At 35.6% G+C, this 15,636-nt stretch overlaps 1 protein-coding gene across 2 annotated transcripts in view; it reads right to left on the bottom strand.

The window, feature by feature from the left end:
• Positions 1-15,636, bottom strand: part of PRKX (protein kinase cAMP-dependent X-linked catalytic subunit) — a 54,861-nt gene that overhangs the window by 36,227 nt on the left and 2,998 nt on the right. The window lies entirely within an intron of this gene.

Below are 15,636 nucleotides of genomic sequence, written 5' to 3'. Positions count from 1 at the left end.
AAACAACAAAACCCAGGCATGCATACCCCTCAGTAGTTCTGTTCATTAACTGATGCTAAAAATTCCCATCAAGTTTTGAGTAATTCAGGACTCTCTCTAAATAAATGTGTTCAAAGTGAATCTTTTCTAATGGTGTTAATTACCTTTAAGTGCTGAAACCCACTATGAAACAGCTTCCTAAAAATTAAAACTAACACAAATGGATGTTTAGGACAGAAGTTACTATATTCAATTCAAGTGTGATAAACTTCCAGTTACCACAAACAAAATGAGACACAAAATAACCCAGATTCCAGCAAACAACAGTAAAGCTCCCTCTCATCATTTATCAGCACTTCTATCTTCACCTTCAATTTCCCTGGTGACAGGAAGTATTTACAGAACTGTTTTGGCTGGTTGCTTTACTCAAATTCAGCATGAAGAAATTTAGTTGGTTCTCCACCAAAAAAAAAAAAGCCACACACCCCACAAAACAAAATAATAGAACCAATGCTAAATAAATTGCCATGTCACAGCAATAACAAGTTTTAGCAGACTGAAATACTTTTCAGGTAACTTCAACTAAATGAAACAGCCATCAAAGTCTTCCAAGTTTAAAACAGCGCCTCTGCAGAAGATACACGACTGTTCAAGTACTAGAAATATTGTTCTAACATCTTTTGCTCTTTCAGTTGCTACAGCTGAATTTATGAGATCGCATTTATCACCCTCAAACAATTATACACATCATCACTGTAAGCTTACCATTACACCCAAAGAAAAAAGAAAATCTCAAAATAAAACTGGCCAGCCAAACATTTTCATGCCAGAAAAATAAATAAAAATAAAGTTTTGATGACTAAGAAGCAAACACCAATGTAATAATCCATAAAGGATTTAGAAGCACTTGGTTCCAAAGAAGTTCACACTACATAGAGTCTAATAAAAATCAAATCCATGCAACATCATAGATCAAAACTTAAACAACAGCCCCCTCTGAACTAGGTAAGTTTAAACAGGGGTACTTGGTATCTGATTAGCAACTTTTCTTTTCAACCCAGAAATATTTGACTCTACATACTTGTATGATTTTACACAATCATCATCTTTTAGTTTGTCCTGAAACTCAGCTTTTCCTAAACAGTTACTTGCTGCAAGTCAGTCCCATGTTAATGCAAAGAAAGCATGAGCTTAATACCCTTGAGAGCGTCCTTTTAAAAAGCAAACAATAAAGTATTGTGTAGTACAAAGGTTTATTATTGCTGACCCAAGGTAATAAAAGTCACATTGTTTGTACTTGACCGGTTTCCTCCTTCACCAGGGCTGGACAGAAGCCTTTGAGAGACTAGTACCTCTTATAATACATTCCTTTCAATTACATTTCACATCCATTTTCACTGAAAGCAGTGCTAAATCAGACACAAACCAAGAGGAGGTATTCCACACAGTGCACAAAAATTGTATTTTTAAACACTTTTCAAACAGATTGTTTATTTATTACTTAATATGTACTACAATGATTGTAAAGTATAAGACTGAAATTATGTTGAAGACAGGTGAGACTTACATTTAAGACTTAAAAGTCCTGCACTCAGGACATTTTAGTTCTCTCATGTGTTTCAGGAAATGTGTAAATAGGCAACTAATAGAAAAGTGTTCCAGGATTACCTATTCCCTGCTATTTTCTGTGTTACCACACAATTAAACACAGAAGGCCCTAGTCCAGAAACACACTTGAGCACACACACACCAGCACAATTGAGAAAGCTGGAAAGGCCAGGTGGAAAACCTCATATACTAATACTCAGAAAGCAAAACTAAATCAAAGTTCAGCGGTGGTCAACAACTACTTTTCAATATTTTTTTCCAATCAAACTTTTCACTTTCATTTTTAAATTTTAAACTGACCTAGTGCTAACTCAGGATATGGAAAAAACAAAACAAATAAAACCTCTGGACATTCCCACAGAAGAAAAAGCCTGAACATTGTGTAGTAGTTAAATATCTCAATGCATCAGCAAGTTCAGTCTTCACATTATATCTTAAAACCTTAGGACTGATATTTTTGAAAACTGGAGTAAAACTTCATATTTCCAAGATACATTACCACAAAGCACCACATAGCTCATACCATCTTCTTCATGGTTGGACATTAAAACACACAGTAACTGCATGCTTTGAAAGAAATACCATTATTCTTGGCCTGTTCCAATTTATGGTAGAAACTTATAAAAACTCATTGTGCAATACAAAAAAAAAATAAAGTAGCAGGCTAAGAATATGCAAGCTGTTGTAGTACTTCAAACACAAGGTGACAGATACAATTTCTCCCATCTTTCAGGCAAATAATCAACAGTCTCCGCAGACACCCTGAGCCAGAATGTCTTCACTCACTGCACAGCTTAGCTTTGGACCAGCCAAGAAGAATTCCCTGCAATTTATAAGATGAGAAAAAAGGCATTTCTGTATTCAAAAGAGTGGTTTTAAACATCTGATTTATGAACACAGAAGTACTTATTTCCCTCTGCTGACTCTAAACACATAGGCTTGATAGCTGTTGACAGTGCATAGGTCTACATTCAGACAGAAGAGACTACCTCAAAGTTATATGGCTTGATAAGCACATGACACTTATCACAACATAAAAACTACTGAAACAGAATATGCTAATCTGTCTAAGGAAGTATATAAACTTGCAAGGCTTGAAAAAGAATTGTTGGCAACTCACTGAATTCTTCAGGCTCCATATCATGAAACCTATGCCAAATGATGTCACAGCATACACCACAGCACGTCATAGCCAAGACAGCCACAATCCACGCAGTACTGTCATGCCACTTCAAAAGGCTTCAACCCATACAGAGTAACACCATGCCACTTAGAAGGCTTTAAGCACCTGCCCTTCCTGTTCTTTAGCCCAACCTTTTATACCCCTCATGGTTTCATGCATTGCACCTGTGTGCCCTCTGTTCCCTTTGGTGATTGGCTAGTGCACCTGGGCACTCCATGGCTCATTACCTTCAATAATGCTCACATGCTTTTCACAGCTGTAGCCCACTGGGGACGAGGCTCTGCTGCAGCCCCACTCCCAATTATCACAAACTGTGTGCCTACAAATGATACTTATACTGCTTTATAATCTTCAGCACTGTTACCCAACTTACAGATCCAGTGTCACAAATGCAGTATTAATTATGACAGTTCATTCACCTGGCATTTTTTTCATAATATTGATATAGTTTAACATTGCACACAGGAAAGGATATTGTGTGTACAAATAATCATGGTTCATACCACATCTGATTTACAAGCTTGAATTTATCTCTGCAGTTTGTAATTTTACATATATTATTCAAGTTTATATAGCACAATAGTCTTAGAAGGTATTTAAAACATTACTCTCACACTTGAGCTATTATGCTGACAGAAAAAAATATTTCGGATATAACTATGACCTTTTCTAAAAAATCTATTTAGTCTGATCTCTGTTCTGAATGGATTGTAGTGAGTACTAGAGATTTTATTATAATATGCACAAATGATTTGGCACTGTAACCACAGCAGAAGGAAAGCCTTTCCAAAAGACTCAAATAATTCCTTTGCATCTACAAGTTATGAGCAGTTGCAGTACCACTACAACCCTGCATTCTATCTTCTGCAAATGAAGTTTTACAAAACAAAATCAAACTACAAGCCCACAAAGTATTTTCTTCTGAAACACTATCTAAATCTGGAACAAGCACTGCAAATATATTTGTATTTGGTTAAAGGTTAATACACTGAGAATTCATGAGTGGAAAAAATATTCCTCAAAGGGAAGGCTTTGTTTATATTCAGAAGGCAGTATCAACTGATATTCCTATGAGACTACAGAATAACAATGCCTTAGGTATCTAGAATTTACTTCATGTGTTCCATTACCTTTCCAAATTCTCACATAGTATACTTTACAAAAATTAGTGTAACTCTGTACAAAATAAGGTGATAAAATCACCATTGTTTGGCACTAGAATGAGTATCACCATAATCTCCACATAAAGAGCTATTATCCAAGAAAGAGGAAGTAAGTCTAGAATATCCAAATAAAGTTGTATTTGATATGGAACTGGAACAAAAGCCCTAACACAAATATTAAGTTTGAAAATCCCAGTCTCCAAATTGTGTTCTCAAATATCAATTAAACATATTGGAAAAAAATCTTGATAGTACCCAAGAATTACATTATTAATGGAATTAAATACTGAAACTATCACTTGCATTAATACCTAATGTTACTGAAGACATGCCAATTTAACATTTTAATACTCTATCAGAAAAGGACCATTGTCTGAATTTTTCATGCTATTAGGGTTGTATGGACCAGTCACTGTTTTTTTTCTCTAGAATGCAGAAAAATAAGGCTAAACTTAAATTCTGTTCTAACTTCCTATCAGCTAACTATGTGACTGAAACACAGAATGGATACAGTAGTTTTTTCTATTTTTACTATGCAGTTCCTTAATAGAAAAGCCATTCTACCGATCTCCCACAGTTTCACCTTCCCCTGAGTTTTATGCACACACTTTCCATTCCTTCCCATATCAAAACTGGGATCCAATCTCTCTCTGTTACTATACCTCTCAATATCATGCTCAAGGAACCCATCCAAATCAACTAAGACTTTAAATAGAACACTGTACATAATTGACATTTTTTAAATGGACCAGGATGAGAACACTTGAGAATTTATTAAAAAGTACACTGAAACAAGCTACAAGTAAATTCCTTTCACGAAACAACCTCGAATTTCCAAACAACTCTTAAGAAATTAACTCTACAAGAAAAGAGAAATCAAGTCAATATTAGAGTAAGTTTCAGAGGCTATGGCAGATACTTTAACAGTATCATTCATTTTGCAACAGTAAGGAAAGATTTTTTTGGCTGATAACCTGATGGCATTTCTGTGTTGGACACTCTTTCTGTACAATCTTTCCTTTTGTTTTTCTTTAAGTATAACATCATCCAATATTTATTTTTTAAAAAATTGTTTTAAACACAGTTTACAAATTTCATACATCTGAAGAGATGGGTGGAAAGATGCAATATGTCACAAACAGGCAAGGATAGAAGTGAACTCCCGACACAATACTTTTTTTTTCCATGCAAAAGGAAGATTGACATACAAGATTATAGAATAAATCTTATTTGCAATGACTGAACAAATACATTTAAAGAGTAAATATATGTGCATAATACAGAATTTATCGGATTTGAAATTATTAAAATAAATGCATGCTTGCAGCCCAGAAGGCTGCCTGCCTGCCACATCCTGGGCTGCATCACAAGCAGTGCGGGTGAGCAAGTCAAGGGAGGGGATTCTGCCCCTCTAGTCTGCTCTGGCAAGGCCCCACTTGAGTAGTATACGCAAATCTGGGGTTCTCAGCACAAGACAGACACAGACCTGTTAGAATGGGTTCAAAGGAGGGACACAAAGGTCATGAAAGCACTGGAGCACCTCTCCTGTGAAGACAGGCTGAGAGAGCCGGGTTGCTCAGCCTGGAGAAAGCACGCATCAGGGGAGACCTTATTGAGGCTCTCGGGCAGTTAAAGAGGGCTTAAACCAAAATAAAGCACTACTTTTTACATAGGCAGATAGTGACAGGACAAGGGGGAATGGCTTCAAATTGAAAGAGGGTAGGTTTAGGCCAGATGTTAAGTTAGATTACCCAAGCTGCCCAGAGAAATTCTGGATGCCTCATCCCTGGGAAGTGTTTGAGGCCAGCTTGGATGGGGCTTTCAGCGGCCTAGTGGAAGGTGTCCCTGCCCAGAGCAGAGAGGTTGGAACCAGATGGTCTTTAAGGTCCCTTTCAACCATTTCAAAGCATTCTCTGATTTTATGACTACTCAAATCTTGAAAATAAAACCAAGTTCACTTTTTTCATAAGAATCAACATTCTTCTCAGATTTTCTGTTATTTCACTCTTCATCCTATGTATGTCTTCTTCATACATCAAATTTCTCATGTAAGTAACAGAGGTTTACAATTTCTCATGTAAGTAACAGAGGTTTACCATTTACGAAAACTCAAGGTAATTTATTCTGTTGTTTACTGCCATAGTTGCTTCTTACTTCTACTCTCTACAATTCTCTCACCCCATACAACCTCAGAATTACCTGCACTGAGTCTGATACACTTAAAAACAAGACCATAGTCAGTAGTAAAAGAAGTAATGAATAGCAAATCAAACACTATTTTGATAGGATAGATTAAATACCAGCTAATTGAATTAATGAGTTATAGTTCACATGCCAAGTGTACTTAATGTGCCCTTTGTAGACCCTGTTTCTCCAAAATTGAAACATCATTGCTGAGGGTCACTCACTATTACAGCTGACACAGCATACAGCTCACCAGAAATATATTTTGACTTGTTTTCAATTTAAAGAACAAACAGTTCAATATCATTTATAATTCAGAATCGACATTTAAGGAAACAAGCTCAAAGCTGCTAAAATTAGAAGGCAGGGACAGATTTAGTATCAAGAAATAAACACAAAACCAATCTATCTGGGCCTGCTCATAAGCTCATATTTAAATCAGTTGTAACTGAAAGCTGCTGGTAATCTGATGGTTATTATATTATCCATTAACATTTTTTACAAAAAGGTGAAGCATGTTAAGTTTTTAGTATCAAAGCCAAAAGGCATATTTCTTCCCTGAAGACAGATGACATAACCAAACAAGAAAAATTATCAGGCACATTAGGTATATACTGTTATTGAAGCTTGTTTCAGATTCAGATGCTTGCAGATTACCTAGGAACAACGAATAGTCTCAGAAGACACAACAGACTGACAAAATTATTGTGTCATATATATGAGGTCCTCATACATCACTAATGGAAGAAGAAACTAGCACTGCACTATATAAAATACACCTCCTCGCAAGGTACCAGAAGAAAGCTCTGCCAATGACTAATAAAATTTCATTCTTCTTGACATAAAAACGAAATGTTATCCTTTGCAGGACATGCCAGTACACAAGCTAAGTATAATCAATGTTTAAAGAGTCCCTAAGCACCTGTTTTCACTATAGTGCCCTTTTAAATCAAGTTTACTTTCAGTCTCTAAAATGAGGTCTGTGTACAACATGCAAAACTCCTTAGAGATGACTGTACTTTACGGCAAATCATTCAAGTTTCCAAAGTTTCCACCTTTCCCTCCCTCCCACCCCCCCCACCCCAAAAAATTGTCTGCTTATAAAAATTTATAAAACTATGCTGTGGAAGGCTCTCCAAAGTGAAGCGATAAAACACAGTATGGCTTTTCTCATTTTCTTTGCTCCCCCTTCCCTCAAGTGGTATTGCCTTTCTAGATGGCTTTTTTTTCTGTCTTATTATTACAATCAATGTTTAATTCTATACCAAAATTCATTTTTCAGAGAATTAAAGGAGACCAAGCAACAAAGTTTAGTTTGTTCTCAAACAATGCAGCTCTTAACACTTCTATAAAAAATGAAAGCCAATCGGACTAGAAATCTCAACTATCATGGGAGGACCTGAAGTTCTCCATCTCTCCATAGGTATTACACCCAACTGCCAATAGGAGATTTTTCCCTCTTGTACACGTTTTAAATGCCAAAACATACAAAGATCAGAGAGAGGTTTAGCAATATATTTTATTACAGGACATAAACTGGCCATGTTTCATGCAGGAGTGCCCAACTTGAGCATATCAGAGACTCCATCAAAAAAGCACCACAGCTGACTTACTTCCACTGACTTATGACATTGCACACCTACTATTACCTAGCAAAACTACACATTCAGATACATTTATCAAGAACTAGTGACATCAGTTTCTTCACTTACAATCATAAAGAATACCCAACTGTGTTCCTGGTTACACTTTCACTCAGTTCTACTAGTTTTGCTCTGAAAAGAAGCAATTATCCAGGAAATACAAACCCACCTACACAAAATGGAAGTGTCTCAAAATAGCATTAAGCCCCCTCATTATTTCTTTTTCCAACAGCATTTTCAGTAGGAGCTCCAACATTCTGTACCAAAGGTATAGCCTCATATATGCATTCATCTCCACTGCCTGCCAGCCTTCTCTTATTATTCATTTTTTTTTGTTAAGTCCCCATTTCACCAAGAATCCTCTTTTAAAAAATGCAAATAGCAACCACACAAAATCAGTAAAATTCTAAAAGAATATTTAACACAGAAGTGTAAACCCTTGTCTCCAAATACTATGCCAAAGCATTTCAGTTGCAATTCAAAGACAAAATTATCTATATTGCAGTCTTTTATCACCTAGGTACAATCATGGGAAACTCTTAAAGCAATGTGAAACAGGCAGACACTAAGCTATGAAATTGCTAACTATGAAACCAACTCCTGTCTTACCCTTAAATTAGATGGGTTTACCTGCAAACCTGTCAGGATAAAAAAAAAAGAAAAAAAAAAAGACAAAGAAAAAAAGACTGCTTGCTGTGACACTGGTTAATTAGTCACAAAACCAGTTGTCTTCCTCATTTATCATTTCACAATGGTGTCTCTATACTAACGATTAGCGTATCTAGCAAGCTCTTCTCCACAGATCAAGAATTCACTGATAAGAAACATCACCTGCAGACAGCACAAATCATACGTATTTCATGTTCATATGTTTTTAAAAAATTGTTTTTACAGAATTATGCCAAATCAAACAAACCAGGCTGTACTCTGTCTAATCCACAACTAACAGTAGTCTAGGAGCATTGAAAAATTTAGGTCTGCCTAAGAAGCAAGGCAGCAAAATTTATCACCACTGCCACCAAAATAAATCTTTTACCTTATAGTAAGTCAAGTGTTGCAGATAAAGAGTTAAGATAAATCTAGAAACTCTCTACTTATTAGAACAAAGAATATAATCTATTTTATTAAAATACTTAAAATGGATAGATGTCATTTCACAGCATCAGGACTGGATGCGCCCCAAGTATCTACTTTTCAGCTGATGAATGTATAAAGCCTGAATGAATGTAAAACTGAAATGAAAAAAAAAATTAAAACTCCTTTTTTCCCCCAGAAAAAAAAAATCTTCATAGTTTTGAAAATATTTTGCATTAACTGTTTGGGTTTTTTTCCAGATTCTTTCCAATTCTCTTCTCAGTTACTTTTGTTTTTCCTTCTAATGGCTCTATCTTGTAGGACACACTTTCTCACAGCTTCTTCCCAGCTGGCATTTGTAGCAGAAAAACAAGACAAAACAAAACAAACTCAACTTTAATTGAGAAAATCTTTCCATAAACAAATCCAAGGATACATAGCTACTCACTGTAAAAATACTAGAAGAGATATAGAAAAGCTTTCGAACAAAATAATTTCATTTAAGGTGCAATACTGGGAAAATTTTAGAAATGTTTTTAAAATTTATTATAACCCAAATTCCACTATTTCCAAATATATGAAAGAATGAACAATTTCTACAAATATGGGAATTTAACTGTTGGTAACTAAAAAAAGGAGGAAGAAAAATGGTGCTGCTTCACCATAAATTCTAAATTCACCACTTCTGAGTGTGACAACTGGGTGGCTTAAATAAAGACATACTGCCAAACTTTTTATAGGGTTTTGAAAGTCACAGAAGTCAGGGAGAATTTAACGGCCTCAGAACACAAACTCAACATAGTGACATGCAATCGGAAAAAATTTTCATAAAAGAGAGGACAAGAATCCCAGTTTAGAAACAGACTGACCACCATTGTCCTCACTGTTCTCCAGGGACAGGCAAGTTACCCACTAATTTTCCTGAAAACAAGCAAAAATTTTACAATGCATACTCTGAAGTTACTTTTGGCAGGCCACGCAAATTGAAACTGCACAGGCTATCATCTCCTGCAGCCAAGAGCTGTAGGAAGCCACTCCAAGCTGGGAGGGAAGAGGTCTGAGGCTAGAAGTTTGTCATCAGTTTTGAGGCAGGTGGCATGAGGAGTCTGCTATTATAGCACCCAGAAGTTCTATATGAGCACAGTCAGTCACCAGCCCCTCCATTTTTATATTTGCCATGCATACAGCTATTACAGTGCATCCCCATTAGCAGACCAGCAAAGTAATAATCTTATACCCAGTCTAGCCTGTTTTTGGAAGAGTCTGTAGAAGGATAGTTCCTTAACATCTACCTGAATCATTTCAGAGGATTTAATTTACGGACTGGAGCAATACCTGAGAGGCATAAAAAGCAGTACTAACTAGACATTTTGTTTCTGTCTAGAGAACACCTTGCTCCTTCAACAATAATGGCAGAGTCATTACTATTAATATTTCAAACTGCTCTGAGTCACCATATTCCCCTAAACAAACATAACAACACTTTAACAAATACCAAGAATGCTCTGTAAGAAGCTACATTTTAGCAAAAAACAATTTCAAAATTCATAAAAAACACAGCATAATGGACAACTTAAACTGTCATTTTATAGGATTTTGGTAATCAGCCCTTACCTCCTTGGAAAGAATCATGTAACAAACAAACAAACAAGAAACCAATCAAACAGAAAACAAAACAAAAAATCCCACACCTTGGCACTTTCACCTGATTTCCTCTTGTATTAGACAATGTCAGAGGTTCTATAATCATATTTCCCAGGCAAAATAATTTACTGCATTGTTAGCTTTAGTGCTTTTAAAAATATGCCTTAGACAATAGCAAGACTACATACAAAAAACAACACGTCTGAGTCACAGGTTACAACTGTTGATAACGGTTTATAATATATAGCCCTTCTGCTTTTGAGTTCCCTTTCTCCAGCACTCCAATAAATACAAAATACAAATAATTACACTCGAATATACAAATTGCATATTAGAATCAAATTAACAAATAACAGGTACATGATCTTTCATGCAAAAATAGCTCAGAACCAATCCTTTAATGAAGTAAAAAATATCCCAGGTTAAAAATTAAATAAAAACCCGACTCCTGCATACTGTAGATACTGTATGAATAGTTTCTAGAAACAAAGATCTGGTGTGATAGCCATTAAGAAGTCCATATATGCTGACAGAAAATGAGCAGAAGAATTACATATTCTCACTCTTCCTCTATCAAGCTGCAGAACAGTAAAACTTAAAATTTTTGAGTTTGTGTAAACTTAAATATATATAAATATTTACATATATAATGTATAATCCAACAGAGAAAGCTGTAGGTGATATTCAAACCAAATATCCAGGAAAGAAACAAGAGCAAAGATTTCACGTAAAAATTAGTCTCTTGATATACAGACAAGATAGCTGGTTAGCATAAGGGCTATGAAATACTCTCCCTAACAAATAAAAGAGTTACAAGACTAGAAAATCAGATACTTTGAGAATGGTTCCACTGACCAGATCAACCCAGCAAACAAGTCTCACATTCCATCACCATCAGTAGCATATAGAAATAGGTTGTACCATACAGTTCAGTGACACGAAAAGGATGCTTCCTTCATTTATATTTAATGTGCCTCAGTTATCAATAAATAAATAACACACACACATATGATTTGTCTGATTTGAAACGTATCAAAGCAGACCAATTGATTCCCTGAAGAAAAAAGACAACACATTTACACAAAAGTTACGGTCAATTAATTAACAGACCAGCTAGCAACTACTCCAAGCTGGGATGTGAGTGAAGAAACCAGCCAGAAGTAAAAGGGCACCCAAGTGGAAAGTTTTCATGACCAAATTCTACAGATCTCCATCTTTGATCTACTCCAGTATTAAACGTAAGGATTAAAAAAATCCGTATTTTATACAGAAAACCGAACCGGTGCTCTAATGTGAAGTGCAAACAGTGCAGTTCACAAACTGAACATTATCAGCAAAAAACATTGTATCATATATCTTTCCCTTCTTTATTTATTAAAAAAAAAAGAAATCAACACTTGTTCAGTCATTTGAAAAACAGTCTTTCTAGGAGAAAACACAAATAGTCTAATTTTGAGAACTATTCTACCCTACTAACACACAGTACTCAGCAAAATTTTACATACCAGTTTGAAGCTGCTAAAAAACCCTCTAAAATATTGCAGAGATGAATGGATGCTTTCCCAAGTAAACAAAACATGTTACATTACTCCTTAGTAGTACAAGCTAATACTGAAAATGTTTTACACTGGTAAGTGACAATAGTAGGGGAATTACACTGAGCTAAATAATTTGGTTAAAAACAACTTATGCCCGGATAAGACCTTGGAAGGGAAACACAGGTTCTTATCTTTACTGTACAAAAAAAAAAAAAAAAAATCACTCTTCATTGCTGTATACACCTCTATGTCTCTCATAATAAACAAAATGGTATAAAATTTCACCACACTTGTCTTTTTTTTTTCAGGTTACACTGACTATCACCCTTAAAAGTGGACCAAACCACAATTAAACACTCGTTCGGAAGGGATTTGTTTCCCTAAGTTTTCATTACATGAAAGCCAAAATATCAAGACAGTCATCTCCAAAAAGCTGCTCTCCCTGTCCTCTAAAAACAGTCCAGACAAGCATGCTCAAGAAGCTAAACATAGAAAAAATTGAGTCAAGCCCTAAAAGCCTACATGCTTTCAACCCCCAGCACTTTAAAGTTCCTGTTTCTTCCCACTGAAAAAGGAAAAAAAAAAATAGTTAAAATCTCCATTTCTCTGCAGGTTTCTTAGCTTCTTCAGTTTGGGCTAAGACGTAACACTTAACAGCGGAATTTTTCCAAAGTATTTTCACCTGGTACATCAGGGTTTTTTTAAGTGTAAAACTTGGCAGGGGAAATGTATGGTGTTAGGTACTTTTGATTTTGTGGGTGAGTTTTGCATGCTTCTTATTTCTGAAATGTTAATACTAGCTGGGTTCCAGATTATTTGATTATTTGCATTGCAAAAAGCACTTCTGGGTATCTCAGGGCTATTTATAGGACTTTACAAATTACTTATCTTTAAGAAGCACATTTGAGTGTCGAAGCCTATTCTATAACACTGTCGAAATCACAACATCAGAAAAGGAATAATTAATTTCTTTCTGCAATTAATTAAATATCTAAACTAGATTCAGACAAAAGAAACAGGTGACAGGCAAACACTAACAATTTACCTCAAGACTGATTTTAAACACTGAAGATAGAAAAGCAGAAATGTGAACTTTCAATTTTCACATGTTCAGACTTCTTCCATACACTCTCACTTTTCTGACCTCTCTGAAAGATAAAAGAGAATACTCGTTTCAATCCATTTTTTTCCATCCTAAAGAGCACAAGAAACTTATGGGAAAGAACCTGTTGCTGCCTAATCTACAATAAACCTTATGGTATTGAAAATCACCTCAGCAGTGGATAACAGGAAAAGCAAGGGAAGAAAGCTGAGTCACACACCTGATCATTTCTCTCTACAACAGCAGCTATAATAATAATGATTTATTTTGGGACAAGTGTCATTTTGTGGGAGGAAAAAATGAAGTAAGAAATACAGAGAGTGAAAACAAAATCCAAGTAATTTAGCTTTATGACTAAAGCCTCAAAGATGTACAAACGTAATGGTGAATTCAGGTCACCATTACAGTCACAACATTCAGACCATGTTTTCTTTTAAAATGTGTGGTATTCAAGAACATTGCCAAGTAAAATCATGGATTATTATTTATCATTGCAGTATCAAGAAAATGTGACAAAACAGGGAAAAAATGCTCATGCATGCCTTAGAAAATTTAAAATAGGTGACAACCTTGGTAGTGAAACCAAAAATAACACTTGGTAAGAAAGTGAACTAATTTAAGCTTCTAAGAAAAGGAAAAAAGCCACCAGCGTTCTTTTCATGTAAAGAACTTAGCTACTCTGGGGCACAATTTCTTACTTAGACAATTCCCTGTAGAATTAGACTACAGCTGTGTACCTACTGTCATGTTGATACAATGCCACTTGAAATATATTTGGCTAGCCTATTTTGTGTGTGAACAGAGAGAAATTAAGTATTTGAAAATATGTAGCACCTCATTTTTCCCATGAACATTTTTAAATTTTCCCATGTGCATAAAAATGAAAATACTGGTATGCCCAATTTTTTTATTCTGCATTTGTTTAGTGTAAAGCACTTCATTGGAACACTAGTTTAAAAGAATCTTTTTACATAAAAATATCATCATTAAAATATTTCAATCAATTGAACAGATTCACAACTCCAAATTTACATTTACGCAGTCTGCTATGGAATTCATTGAACTCTGAAAAATGAACAAGAAAAGGAGGGAGGGCAAGAAAAAAATTGTCACCTTTCTCCTCCTGGTGTTTTTTTCCTTCTCCCTTTCCCATCACCATGCATTTCAATTGGGAATGTAACACTTTTCCCACCTTTATGTACCCAAAACTGAAGAAGTATCTTCTGGTTTTCCTGTATTACTTATTCTAGTTTACCTGAATTACTTTTTCATTATGGCATAATTAAAAATTTAGCACCTCTATTTCAAGATACGTGTCAGGTGTCCAACTGTGGGCACTGTGGCTTCTGGAACAAGAAGTTTGCCCATATTAAATGCTCATCACAACGAAGGATGATTCAGAAACTATGCTTAGTGTTCAGTCTCCCTCTTTCACTGACCAGACTTACAAGAAGTTTGAAATAGGTTCAGATAAGCACAGGCCATGAACTTTGAATGGTGGTCATGGCATATAAATTCTTTGTTTCTGTACAGCACAAAACTATATCTTGGCACAGTTGAGTACATAAATTCACCAAGATTCAGAGTATTTCAGCCTGGCCTGAACAGCAGTTTCTGAATGTGCTGAGCAAACATTTGTATTTCAACCTCCTTTGAAAGGAAAATTAATTCAAAACAAGATGAGGACAACCAGGCAACTTCAAGGGCTCCAGAGCAAGAGTGTTCAACTTTCATACAAGGAGACTAGTTAAAAAACCCATACACTTCAAAGGTTCAAAGCCACATGTTCAACCCCTCAGGAAGTACCTTCAAAGGAATATTTTTCCTGTTTAATTTCTCTGAGTGCAGAAACCAGTATGTGCCGCAATCCTGTCCCCTCCCCAAAGCCGTAACTTCACTTTATCAACTAAATATTAAAGCACTTCCCTTCAAAGCAAACCTGCACTCCAGAATCTCCTCCAATTGCCTTTTAACAAAGGGCCCACAAACACCCAAACAATGGTTGAATCCTGGGATGTTTGGGGGAGATAAATGTCCTCTGAATCATTACACTCAACTGTACTTCCCTTTTGCTCTTCCCGCCTTTACACCTTTGCTAAACCAGGCACAGCATCCCAACAGAAATCACAGAAAACACTTGTCACAGAAAATCCAGCCTGCATTATGGTGGTCAGGTTAACAGAAAGATTTTAATCCTCTCAGACTATGAAGGAAACTTAAAACAGTAGTTGCTCTATTCAAAGCAGGTATTGCGTTCAACATTTTTTTTACATGGATTTTATTCCATCCTCCAAGAGAAGCTGCATAAAGTCATGGATGACTACAATCTCACAGACAGCAACACAATTCTGTTACCTTAAATATTAATCAAAACAGCTGCAACAGCATGGAACTCACCTTCCTATTTTGACTTTCTACTTTCTCAAGTTGATAGTTTCCAACACCAAAACTATTTCTAAGCCTGGGTGTATCTATAAGTAATGATTCTAGTAAAGGACATACCAAAACTTCCTGTTAT

The sequence above is a fragment of the Anomalospiza imberbis genome, chromosome 2 (assembly GCF_031753505.1).
Source record: "Anomalospiza imberbis isolate Cuckoo-Finch-1a 21T00152 chromosome 2, ASM3175350v1, whole genome shotgun sequence".
NCBI lineage: Eukaryota > Metazoa > Chordata > Aves > Passeriformes > Viduidae > Anomalospiza > Anomalospiza imberbis.
Note: the sequence above shows the minus strand (reverse complement) of the source record. Positions and strands in the feature narration are given on the sequence as shown.